This window comes from Alligator mississippiensis, chromosome 13, assembly GCF_030867095.1.
Source record: "Alligator mississippiensis isolate rAllMis1 chromosome 13, rAllMis1, whole genome shotgun sequence".
Classification (NCBI taxonomy): Eukaryota; Metazoa; Chordata; order Crocodylia; family Alligatoridae; genus Alligator; species Alligator mississippiensis.
In genome coordinates, this window is record NC_081836.1 from 48,683,841 (window position 1) to 48,696,749 (window position 12,909).

A 12,909-nucleotide genomic window follows, 5' to 3' on the forward strand; every position below is an offset into this window, starting at 1 on the left:
ATGTTGAAAATAGCCTCAAGGAATAAACCATTTTCTGATTCACTCTAAAAGGCAACTTTGGAAAATATTTCATAGCCCTGTCTTTGAAGTAGATGAGCTTTCATAATAGTCCAGTGACTAAAATTGAGGACCCTCTCAATCTAGTGGACTCGGGTGCTTAAGTCAGCCCCTTGGACAAGGACCCAGCAAAAAGCACTTAAGCGCAAGAATAAGTGACTTGCTGAATATACATGGATCTAAGCATGTTTGAAATTAAGGACATGTTTAATTGACTTTGTCAAGTCAGAGCTTTGTGTATCAACCTGGGTAATTTCATCAGTCTAAATAGTGGTTCTCAACCTTTTCTGGACTTAAGGCACCCCTCCAATAACTTCTGTGAGTTAAAATTAAAAAATTATGTATATATTACAGTGCCAACTTTCTTGCAGAGAGCCCAGGCACTGGGGGTGGGGGATTGTCCAGGCATGGACAAGCCCAAGTCTATGCTTATCTCATCACACTTTGAGCACCTTTCAAAGGATTTGGCAGCATCCCAGGGTGCCCCAGACCCTGGCTGAACATCACTGGGCTAAATGTTAATTGAAGCATTCAACAGTGCTTCATCTTTCCACATGTTTCTAGGCTTAAAAACTAATCTTCAGCTGCATAACCAGGGGTGTGAGAGCTGAGCGACAGTCCCAGGCACCATAGGAGGGATGGAAGATTGGTGGCCACTACCGGCCCAGCCACTGCTGCTGCCCAAGGTGCAAAACCTGCTGATTATACCTCTGCTAACTTCCCTGAATCAGTGACAAAGGAAATTACATGGCAATGTTTCTTTCCTTCTCCGCTTGCTCTCTCCTTTCTCCAGATCTTTTGCAAAGGATTTCTCCCATTGGTTGTATAAATTAATGCATCCCAGTCTGGTGTAAAAAAAAATGAGAGAGAGACTGTAATGGGGATGTTAAAACTATACACATCTTGTTATCTAGATTAAACAGTTCTTGGTAGTGCTGAAGCTGCAGTCAAATTTAATTCTTCTTGTTAAAAGAGCTACTCTTTTATTTTATTCCATCTTCAGAAACATGCTGTTTGTTTCCATCAGAAACTGATTTTGAAGGTAACAATTTGTCTTGCATAACAAAGCACCTGCAGCTCTTCCTTGGCTTGGAGCAAAAGATTTGTATCTTTAGAGAGCTTGGGTATAAATTTTAAATAACTCTGCAAGTAACATGCAGGGATGTTACCTTTGACCCTTTCCAATGGCAGCTGGAACAAGCACATCTGGAACAGTGAATATCTACTCATAAAGGTCTGGGTCTGATTCAGTGGCTGCTAAAGGCAGCGGAAGATTTTCTCTTATCGAGATCTGTAATCTCTTTGGGGCAGGATCTATTTGTCTTGTGTTTATACGGCACCTAACACAGTGGGATTCTGGACCAAGATGCAGGACTCTTAAATATGACAGTGTTACAAATACTTTTGAGTGGGCTTTTGGGTCTTTGTTTTGCTTGCTTGCTAACTGCACCGGTGAAAGGAGAGCTGTGCATTAGGGCCGCGTGAAGTTTCGGGTGGCGATTCAATTTGGAGGAGATTCGGCACAATTCGGTGGCCAAATCTCTGAATCCAAATTGAATCAGGGAACCAATTTAAAGGTCCGAATCGATTCAAAATTCTCCAAATCTTTTCCAAAGATTTGATGGTTTGGACAGTCCGTGGTGGCTGCAGCAGGGAGCTGCAGCTGACTCTGAACTGGTAAATACTAAGGGCAGGGAAGGGGTAGGGGACCATGGGGGGACCCCTGCCTGCCCCCCCACCCCCTGCCCACTCTTCCAGCCCCCCCATGACTGCCCCTGCCCGCCCCAGCTCGGTACTTAGAAAAAAAGCCCCAATGCTCACCGGGTGCTGCCAGGCAGGAGGGTGATCCCCTTTGCCCCCACTGCCCCACACTGCATGGTGGGGCTCTGCACATGCCCTCCGACCCCCCCCACCACTCCCCCAGCCCCACCATGGGAGCCCTGCCCAGGCCAGCTCCAGCCATTTAAGAAAAAAACAAAACAAAACAAGAAAAGCCCCAGGACTCACAGTTCCTTGTGTGACCTTAGGGATTTGGGGGCTCATGCAGAGCCCCCCACATGGCATGGGGCAGTGGGGATTGCCCCCCCCCCATCAGCAGGAGCGGTGAGTCCCAGAGTTTTTTGTTTTTCTTAAAGGGCCAGAGCTGGCCCAGGTGGGGCACCCTTGGGGGGGATGGGGGATTAAGGGGGGGGGGTCAGAAGGCTCCTGCAGAGCCCCCCATGCAGCGTGAGGAAGTGGGGATCGCCCCCCACCTGACAGCAGCCTTTGAGGCAGCCATTGCCAGGCTGGGAAGGCAGGCGGGGATGGGCCTAGCCTGGCTGATTCGGAGATTCAGCAGCAGCCGAATCTTGGAATCAGATTCAGCCGAATCGAATTGGGACAGTGATTCAAATCACCAGATCAAATCCCTGTCCCCCGAATCAGCCGAATCCAAATCCAAAGCGAATACTAGCCACTTTGCACAGGCCTACTGTGCATATTTGTATTTCTAGGGTTGCTATGCATAAGACAGTACTGACCAATTTACCAAGGATGAGAAGACAGCATTTTCAAGTGATGTAAAGCCATTTAGGGGGCAACTTAACTTTGTTAAAAAAAGTGGATGCGAAGAAATTAGCTCAATGCAGAAGACATGAAAATAAATTGTATATGAATAAATGAGGGTATTTTAAAGGGAATTAATGCACTCCAAAAAGTAGAGGATTTTCATACATAGAGAAGATAAACTCTTAACGGAGTATAATTTACAATTTGGATAATTCAAACATAATTACTCATGAATCACTAGAACATAGTTTAAATGTACATAGGAACACATAAGCAGCCTGTACTGTGCAAATCTCTTTAGTTTCTCAGCACGCTCCTAAGCACAGCCAAGTGAACTTAATACTCCTCACTTCAATTCAAATCTTTGGTGAACTGGCTATTAAATAAAACTCCATGCAGTTAGTGTTTCAGATGGTTGCTTCTCTGAGTCAGCATTGTATCCAGCTGGAAACCCAGCACTTCCAAGACTGATGCAAAGCTAGCGCAAGATCAATTATTGTAATTAACAAGATCAATTGCAGTTTACCATAACATATATCTCCTTGCAGGATATTAAACGGTGCCATGTTCACAATGTCTTAATCTCAAAGTGTAATAGATGTATAGCAATATTAATGTACTCTAGAGTAAGAATGTCATGGCAAAGAGAAAAGCCAACCCTCTATTCTGTCAGTACACAAATCTCCTCTCGCAGTGCTGTGGTTTTGATATATTTCATTTTTGCCTTAGAGAGACAAACAACTGTGGGCTTTGTTCCCAGAGGCATAGAAAGTCACTTCTATCCCTTGGGTGTCACTGGCAGCTGTAATTCTTGCGTCCCCTCAAATTATCACCCATCTCAAGTTATACACTAGTATGTTCCCCTGCCCTGAATGCTGTGTATTCATTTTCACCCTTGAAGACTAGAGTTTAAACACTATCATTTTAATTTGTACACAAGATACTCAACACATTTATTAAGTGACTTAACAATACTGGTGAACACCCAACGGGTCAGATCCTGAACTGAAATCAGCATTGCTCTAGTGAAGTTAATGAGACTACATGCATGTTTAAACATAAGCCTGATCAGGACCTGAGTTTTCCACATCTTGCAAGACACCATAGTGTAAATAGTCTGGTCCAATCCTTAGTGAAGTCAACAGCAGGCTCTTCATTTCAAAAAGAAAATGGATTAGATCCTAAAATAGCCCCATGTTTATGCATAAATGCATTTGCCCTCAATGCTGTGGGATTATATTTGTGAGGAAAATAATCAGTCTCAAAACCTATACAACTGTCCTGAAAATTGTACAGAAAGCTGTGTAGTTACTGTGCCTGCTTCTTATGACATCTACATATCATATTTTGAGCATTTTGTATTTGCTATGGGCTTCTGGACTAGTGTGAAATTCTGAGCGGATCTGTGATGCCAGTGAAAATGCTGAAAATCAGCAGCAGCGTGCCAAGGGCAGGATTTCTGTCTGAGAACACCATAGGGCAGGGGTGGGCAAAATACAGCCCGCAGGCCATGCACCCACACACCCCCTTGCACAGCCTTACATGCAGACCCCCACACCCCCTCACATATCTCAGCCACCTGCCCCCCAAACACATACTCTATACCCACCCATACCCCACATATCCACATACACATTCACATGCTCCCTTACCCCACACCCACACCCCTCACACCAACCCCCCACAACCCCCTCCACACACACCCAACCCCTCCCCCAGCCCCCTACAATATACAAGAGTAAGACTTCATTTTAAGCTATTGTGCAATCACCTCTGTGTACACTACACAAACACATGTAAATCAGGACAAAAATATTTTTTGAAATCAAATTAATGAACTTTGTAGACCGTTTGCTTTTTTAGAATATAATTTGGTATTTTTCTGGTTCCAAGATGGCAAACCCCCTTGTTGAAAGGAGTATTTCCAGGGGCAAAAGGTGGGACTTCTGGTGGCAAAGGTCAGGGGGCAGGACTTCCGGTCACAAGATGACGACCAGAGTGAGGCACCTGTCAAGGGGCAGGGCCAGCCATGCAGCCCTCGACAGCTTGCCAAAACTCGGTAAGTGGCCCTCCAGCTGAAACAATTGCCTGCCCCTACCATAGGGCCTACCCTGGGGAGAAGAGAAAACCTTGAAGAAATGCTTTGGGGTGAAGAAGCTCTACTAAAAGCCTACAAAACCGATGAAGGAAGGTGTGACGCTCCCTGATCTGCACTGCAAACATCCCAGCAGTTGATCTGCAGCCAGTGGCTAGCGGGTCCCAGAATGAGCATTGGAGCAAGGAGATTTTAAGGTAAAAAGAGGAAGAAAACAACCACCATGGAAGGAAATATTATTGCAGAAACCCACATCCACTGAGACCCCTTGGCTTTACCACATAACACTGTCCTGAGCTTCCTGGAGAACCAGAGTTTTATGCACAGCCTTTGCTGGAATTCATTGCTTGGGGTTTATTTAAAAAGAAAAAGCTCACGTGTTTTACATGACCCTGATAGGCCTCATTCTACAGAGACACAGACTAATACAGCAGTGAATGGATTGGCTGAAATACACAGGTTGCAGTGTTTTTTATTCTCTTATTCTCCAAATCCCCTCAGATCTACGTGTTTTATGTTCCCTTAATAATCGCTACTGAATGCAAGTGAAATTCATTCCCTGCACAGGGCTAGCACAAGGTCTCTGTCTCTCTGAAGCCCTCAAAATGCCTTTTTTTAATTTAATTAAGGGTGTCTCAAGAAGTTCTCCATGGTCTCCTTTGAGATGTGCTAAAGCATCCCCTCATACAGAATAATGAGAGCCCTTAGGCCATTTCCTGCTGCTCCATTACCACAGCCCTGGCAAGGCAGTCAAGCGCTCCATGCCAAGTGAATCAATACCAGAAAAGAATCACAAAACAGCAGTGACTCTCCCTCTTTGTTTTTAATTATAGCAATGATAGTGTGCCAGGAGGGGACCACTGCCTTTTTTTGATTCTTGTCTTAAAAGGCAAATCAGGGCCATACTACATTAACAGCAAGTTTGCATGTTGCTTGCAGAGCACTTCTAAGTATTCCTTTTCTAGCTTAGAGTTATTGAAGAATTAAAGTATTGTGTACCACATAGCAAGATCTTTACTTAAGTTACTAATAAGCCCACCCCCTCTAAACATATATCATAGAATCCATAGAATCATAGAAAATTAGGGCTGGAAAGGACTTCAGGAGGTCATCTAGTCCAACCCCCTGCTCAAAGCAGGACCATCCCCAACTAGAGGATCCCAGCCAAGGCTTTGTCTAGCCTGGTCTTAAAAACCTCAAAGGACAGAGATTCCACCACCTTCCTCAGTAACCTTTCCCAGTGTTTTACTACCCTCCTAGTGGGGAACTTCATCCTAATATTGAACCTAAACTTTCCTTGCTGCAACTTGTTCTGTCATCTGCCACCACTGAGAACAGTCCAGCTCCATCCTCTTTGCAACCCCCCTTCAGGTAGTTGAAGGAGGCTGCCATTAAGCCCCACCCTCAGTCTTCTCTTCTCTAAACTAAATAAACCCAGTTCCCACAGCCTCTCCTCATAAGTCATGTGCCCCAGTCCCCTTACTATTGTTGCTGCCCTCCACTAAACCATCTCCAATTTTTCCACATCCTTTCTGTAGTGGGGGCCCCAAAACTGGACACAGTACTCCAGATGTGGCCTCAGCAGTGCTGAATAGAAGGGAATAATCACTTCCTTTGATCTGCTGGCAACACTCCTACTCATGCAGGCCAATATGCCATTAGTCTTCTTGGGCACACTGTTGGCTCATATTCAGCTTATTTTCCACTGTAACCCCCAGCCCTTTTCTGGAGAACTGCTACTTAGCCAGTCAGTCACTAGCCTGTACTGGTGCATGGGATTATTCTGTCCTAAGTGCAGAACTTTGTATTTGTCCTTATTGAACCTCATGAGATTTATTTTGGTCCAATCCTCCAATTTGTCTCTCTGAATCCTAACCCAACCCTCCAATGTATCTACTACTCCCCCCAGCTTGGAGTATTTTGCAAACTTGCTGAGGATGCACTCTACCCAACCTTCCAGATCATTGATGGAAGTATTGAACAAAACTGACCCCAGGACCAATCCCTGGGGCACTCCACTTGCTACCAGCTGCCAACTAGACAGAGACATTGACTACTACCCTCTCCTGATGATCTAATTGGTTTTCTATCCACTTTACAGACCATCATCCAACCTGTACTTCCTTAGCTTTCTTGCTTGCATCTAAGGGCATAGTTTAAAGCTATTGTTGTAAATAGCAGGGAAATCCTGTAGTCCTTTTTCAGCTGAGATAAAATTCCCTGTGATTAAAATTTTAATCCATAGGGTTTCATGCAATGGGGTTTATAAGGCCTAAGGCAACAAAGAATGGTTTGGGTAAGAAACCAGGTATACTTAGAAAAGCAGACACCAAGCTGTAGGGATAAGCAAAAAGATATGAAAAGCCTTGTCAGTTGGATTTAACCTACAAGAGGTCTAGGCTTGGTACTTGAAGGTCAAGATGAATAACATCTCAAATTTGGGAGAAAAAAGGATGTGGAAGAAAGGGTGCAGGCCTCATACTTCTCACAGTTTATTTATAATTGAATTAGTTAGGCCAAATCTTAAAACTTTTATTGAAGTGATGAGGGGATACTAAAACCCTTGGATAAAATAGGATTTTTCCATACACTTCACTCGAAAACAGACGGAAGAGACAGAATGCTCATCTTGATGCCTAAATGTCCGACTGAAACAGAAAGACTCAGCACCTACACACCCTAGAGCAACAAATCTTGTTTGCTGGATGCATCTGGGATTTCTCTGAAAGCACTGAAGAAAATAACCTCCAAAACCCAGTCATTTGGTAGATTTCTGAATCCCGTCTCATTATGACCCTCCCTTCTCACTTACAGTATACCTGTCTGATTAATCTCAATTAGGCCTTCCAAGGCAGAAAATATTGTAAGCAGCATTGGGTCCCAAACCCAGCAACATACGTACTTGGTTCCTTCAATTCAGCACAGCTATTTACATGCTTCGTAATGTCAGCTGTGTGTTTAAATATTCCATGGAATCAGATCCCTTATTCCCTTTTATAAAGAAAAAATATGAAGTCAAATGAGCAAATAAGGAAAGTTCTTCCCCATCTCATAAAGGAGCTCTGTTGTAGTTTAGTTGGGATGGCAGATTCTTTTGATTACTCAAGTACAGTATCTCAGGTGCTGTATCAGGTATATATTAAGATTTGTCAGCGTATAAAGCCAGATTCCAAGTGCGTTAAATAACCTGTTTTCCATTACAAGATATACTTTCTGTTCATAGCTAATGTTCGTCTTTAGCTCTGCATCTAGAGAACAGATTTGTAAACGTTTAAGTGTAGTACAAATTTATTTTAACCACATGTCGTGCAAGCTAAGTGTCTTTAGAGCTAGTATTATTTGCTCTTCCTGGAAAAAACTACTGGGTTTTCTGTCAGTATTTAAATTAGTGCCTTTTAAGAATCCCACACATCCTATAAGCTCCGAGTTCCTTATTGTAAAAAGCAGGTAAGTGTTCAGATAAAAAAAATCTTAACGTTTCTGCACAAATTTTCCTGCAGGCTGAGGTTGAAAGACATTAGATGTTATCAGAATTGTTTATACCTGGTATAGCTGGACTTGTCATCAGCTAAAGAAAAGATAACACTTTGCCAATCCTTTTTCTGTTTCCTACACACTAGGCACTTCGGGTATTCTTTTTTACCAATATCTGTAGTACCTAATCCTTCCTCCCGCTGCCTTGGAATTATTCTGTGCAATACAGAAAAGGTACCCAGAAGCCCATTTCAACCTTTAATAATTATGACTTTGACATCCTAAGGGTGAAGTTATACATTACACTTAGAGCATTCTAAATCTGGAGTATGTTAAGCTGTGGTAAAGTCAGAATGTGCTGTCAACAGTCGCACATTAAAGGCTAATACCATTTCTTGCCTGCACACCTCTGGCTTGGCAGTAGAGGACTAGCAAGTAGAGGTGCATCTCTGCTTCTTGTGGGAGGTAGAGGGGAGCTGGGAGTGGTGCATCCTGGGATGCTGGAGGACTGCAAATTGCTTGTTTTATCTCCATGGAGCAGACTGAAGTTACCGTAGCATGAGCTAAGTAGCATGCCCCAGAGTTAACCCTCATCTGAAGTGGTATAACTTTGAGAGCCTCAGAGAGCACTTAGCACATGTCAAATAGCTTTCCGACGTGGTAGGGCTGTGCGAAGCTTTGGGTGCCAATTCGATTTGGAGGCGATTCAGCCCAATTCATCGTCCGAATCTCCGAATCCAAATTGAATCAGGAGACCAATAAAAAGGTCCGAATTAATTAAAAATTCTCCAACCAATTTGGAAAAGATTCAGGGAGCTTCGGAGATTAGGGCAGTCCCCGCATGCTGCTGCAGGGTGCTTGTCCCAGACTCTATGTCGGTAAGTAGGGGGTGGGAGAGAAGCGGGGGGGGGGACCATGGAGGGACCCCTGCCAGGCCCCATCCTCTGCCTGCTCCTCCCCGATCCCCCCCCATTGGCTGCCCTGCCCAGCCCCAGCTCCCGGCTCTTAAAAAAACAAAATGAAAAACACCCACTCACTGGCTTCTGCCTGGCGGGTGGGTGATCCCCCACTGCCCTGTGCTGTGGGGGAGGGTGGCTCAACCATGAGCCCCCTGAAACCCTGAGGCCACTGCAGAAGCCAGTGAGTGGGGGCTTTAAAAAAAAGAGCCAAGAGCTGGGGCCAGGCGGGCAGCCGTGTGTGTGTGTGTGTGTGTGTGTGTGTGTGTGTGTGTGTGTGTGTGTGTGTGTGTGTGTGGTGGGGGGGGGGGGGCAGCTGTCCAATTTGGAGATTCAGCTGATTCAGCAGCAGCTGAATCTCTGAATCGGATTTGGCCGAGTCAATTCGGGACAATGATTCAAATCACCAAATCAAATCACTGTCCCCCGAATTGACCAAATCCAAAGCAAATACTAGCCGCTTCGCACAGGCCTACTGTGTGGACAGGTACACTATGACAATATTACAGGCATTTAAAATGCAACATATAACTTCACCCTAAAATTTTAGCCACACACTAAGAGTGCTGTTCCTAATAATTAAAGAATAAAAGTAAAAACAAGCAATCAGTTATGGTGTTTTTTCAATCCCATTTATGGAAAGGGTATTGCCCAACCCAGCTGTGGTCATACCGACACATGGTAACAGGTCATGTCTGTAGCAATCAATGCACAAGAGGTTACTTCCCAGATTCCTACGGGAACAAAATCAGCTGAGTGGTAGAGATCAAGGTGACATCTGCAAGGGAAAGTCTGACCTTACTCTGGGTTTTTCTTTGCCAAATTTCCATAATGCCAAATTGAAACCATACTGTTCAAGAACTCATACCTGCAGCATAGCCACCAATCCTAAAATCTGAGGTAGTCCTGAGGCACTGCCATGATGGCTTAGGCCTTTGGTTATGGCCATTGCTTTTCTCAGTGCTGGGCCTCTGGAAAAGTATCCATCTCTGAGCTGTCCCAGGGCTAGTTGGGAGCTAGTTGTACCCCTAGTACAAGACAGAGTTCCTGAAAACTGCATTTAACCCAAACAGCCTCAAAGAATCCATTTCAGAAGCTAAGGATTTCTGGAGCACAAGGGCTCTCCGGACATGTCCCTTTTACACTGCCTATCTTACTGGGACATGCTGTTTCCCTTTGCAGACTTCTTTAGGTAGTCTTTGTAGACCTGTTTAGGTATCCTGCTTTGCATTTATTCTTCATTGCTGTTCTGAAACAAAGTAGCTTAAGCCAGGCACCTGCACCTTTGTTTCAGGCTAAATGTTCAAGAATCTAATCCTGACCTTCTCCAGGCCATAATATCTACCACTTTTTCCAAGTGCTTCTTCTTAGTAGGCAGGTTTCTATAGGAGAGTGGGAACTGGGGAGCCAAAGTGGGTTGTCCCAGAGCCAAGTGGAATTCACTTTAAACTATCTTTCACTGCAGACTTATTTTTGAACAGGACATATTGCTGTGTATAGCTCCAAAGCAGAGTATATAATTACAGGTGATATGTCCGGGGGGGGAGGTGACCACTCCCCATTCCATATATCTTGTGTAGGCACCCTTCCCCTTCACCCCATCTCAGCTTTTCTTACAGTATCATTATCTTTTGTGCTGCTCAGACAGGCAGACAGATGATCCAGAACTTGCATTGCAAACAGATCCCAAATGTTGACCCTCCCCCCTCCATCATTTGGGGTTTTGATATTTTAATTCTCATGGACAATAAGACAGATCGAGAAATCAATGAGTAGTATAGAAGTGTAGGTAGCATACATTTTGTAATAGGAAGGCTGTGAATAAAACGCTGGGCTGGGATTCAGGAGGTCTGGGTTCAATACCTAGTTCTGCCACAGATTCCCTACATTTCCTTGACTAAACCTTTAAACTTTTCTGCGCCTCAGTTTCCCAAGCTCTAAAAAACACTTTCTCTCCCTGCCACATATTGGCATTGTAAGGCGATAGTTTCTAGATTTGACAACACACACACACACACACACACACACACACACACACAGAGCGCTCTACTTGGCCAGTGTTCATTTAGATGAGAAGTTCCACTTGGTGTCCACAGACAACTTAGTTTAAAACTAAAATAATTGTGAACGCTTGTTTTGTCATTACCATCATCCTCCCTTCTGGAGAATGCTCATTTTCCCAGAGATTTTTACAGCCATCTCTGAAGACTTCATTTCACAGGACCTAAGCAAGCCAGCCCATTTCAAGACTAAATCATAATAATTACAACTATATCTTATTCATTCATAATGAAGCCATTTAATTCTGATCAGGATCTACCCTTCAGCTATTTGAATTTAAGATGAAGATTGGCCACAGTTCTTAAATATGTGGTTACTTCTAAATGGAAGAGATTTGCTCTTCTTAAGAGGACGAATGCAAGAGCTTTCCCTAACATGGTTTCAAGTTAGGCACTCAGTACTTGAAACCAAACTCTCAATGGAATGAATTACAGTATTTGTCCCAGGGGAATGTAAATAGGAACTATCAGGATTAATTAAAGAGCTCCAAATTGCTCTCTGCCTGGCCTCCGCAATAATCTGCCTCCCAGAATAGTCTCTGTTTTACTCAAACTCCTTCTCTACCAGTAACCCTTTAAAAATGCAACCTGAGAAAAAAGCATTGAAGACACACAATTGCCAGGAAGTAAGACTGTGTGTGTGTGTACATACATACGTACGTACATATATTTCTATCTAGCCACATGGTATACACCTGTGACAATGATGCACTTGACTGCACTGAATCTAATTAGTTCAAAGCTGGCCATGTACTTTTCTTCTTTCTTTTATTATCCTTTTTTTTTTTTTTACACCACTTCCACATCCTAAACACTTGCAGTGATTTATGTACTGACTTATAATGAACATGCACAGTAAAAATACACACAATTCAAAATACTTAATGTATGGAAAATGAGTACTTAATGAATTCAAAATGCTTAATTTATGGAAAATGAGTACTTAATTAATTCAAAATACTTAATTTATGGAAAAGTAAGCATCACAAGTTACCTTGAACCAGAACCTTGCTACAGGGACTTTTAGAAACAATTTTGAAACTATATATCTTCCATGTTTCGGGGGTGTTGGTTGTTGGCATGTTGGTCTAAGGACATAAGCAGGTGAAGTTCTTTGGGTAAATGTGATATCTTGTGTTAGACCAAGTGAGTAGTTGGAAACATTGAGTCGGCTTAATAAAATGTCACGTTTACCCAAAAAACCTTGTCTGCCTTTTGAAACTATAAACACTTATCAAGTACTTTTCTAAATGGGGACACTTTGACTTTGATTCTTCTCTGTTTCAAAGATGCTGTGATACAGCTGTGAAATACACATTTGCATGTGCAAATATATGTATAGCTGGTGGGTGTGATTGATTACATTCTTGTTTGCACCAGTTTCACACTGGTGTAATCCCACTAACATCAGTCGAGTCACTTGTGAGTTGCAGCAGTGGAAAGTGAGAATAGAATCAGGCTTCACACGTTTTAAACCTTGCTCAGTGTTCAGTTCAGCATTTAATACATTTTAAATTGGGCTAATACCACAGCACCAACATGTATTTCTGAGGTGAAACCTTGTCCTCACTGGAGTTTTGGAACAGACTTGAGTACAGTCCCTGAAACTTGGGCTAGCTTCTCCCTGCCAAATTTCTCTGCAATGAAGCAGAGATGACAGTCATCACAGGACTAGTTAGAAGTTCCCTGATTGGCTTTGTCCATAATCAGTTTAGAAGAA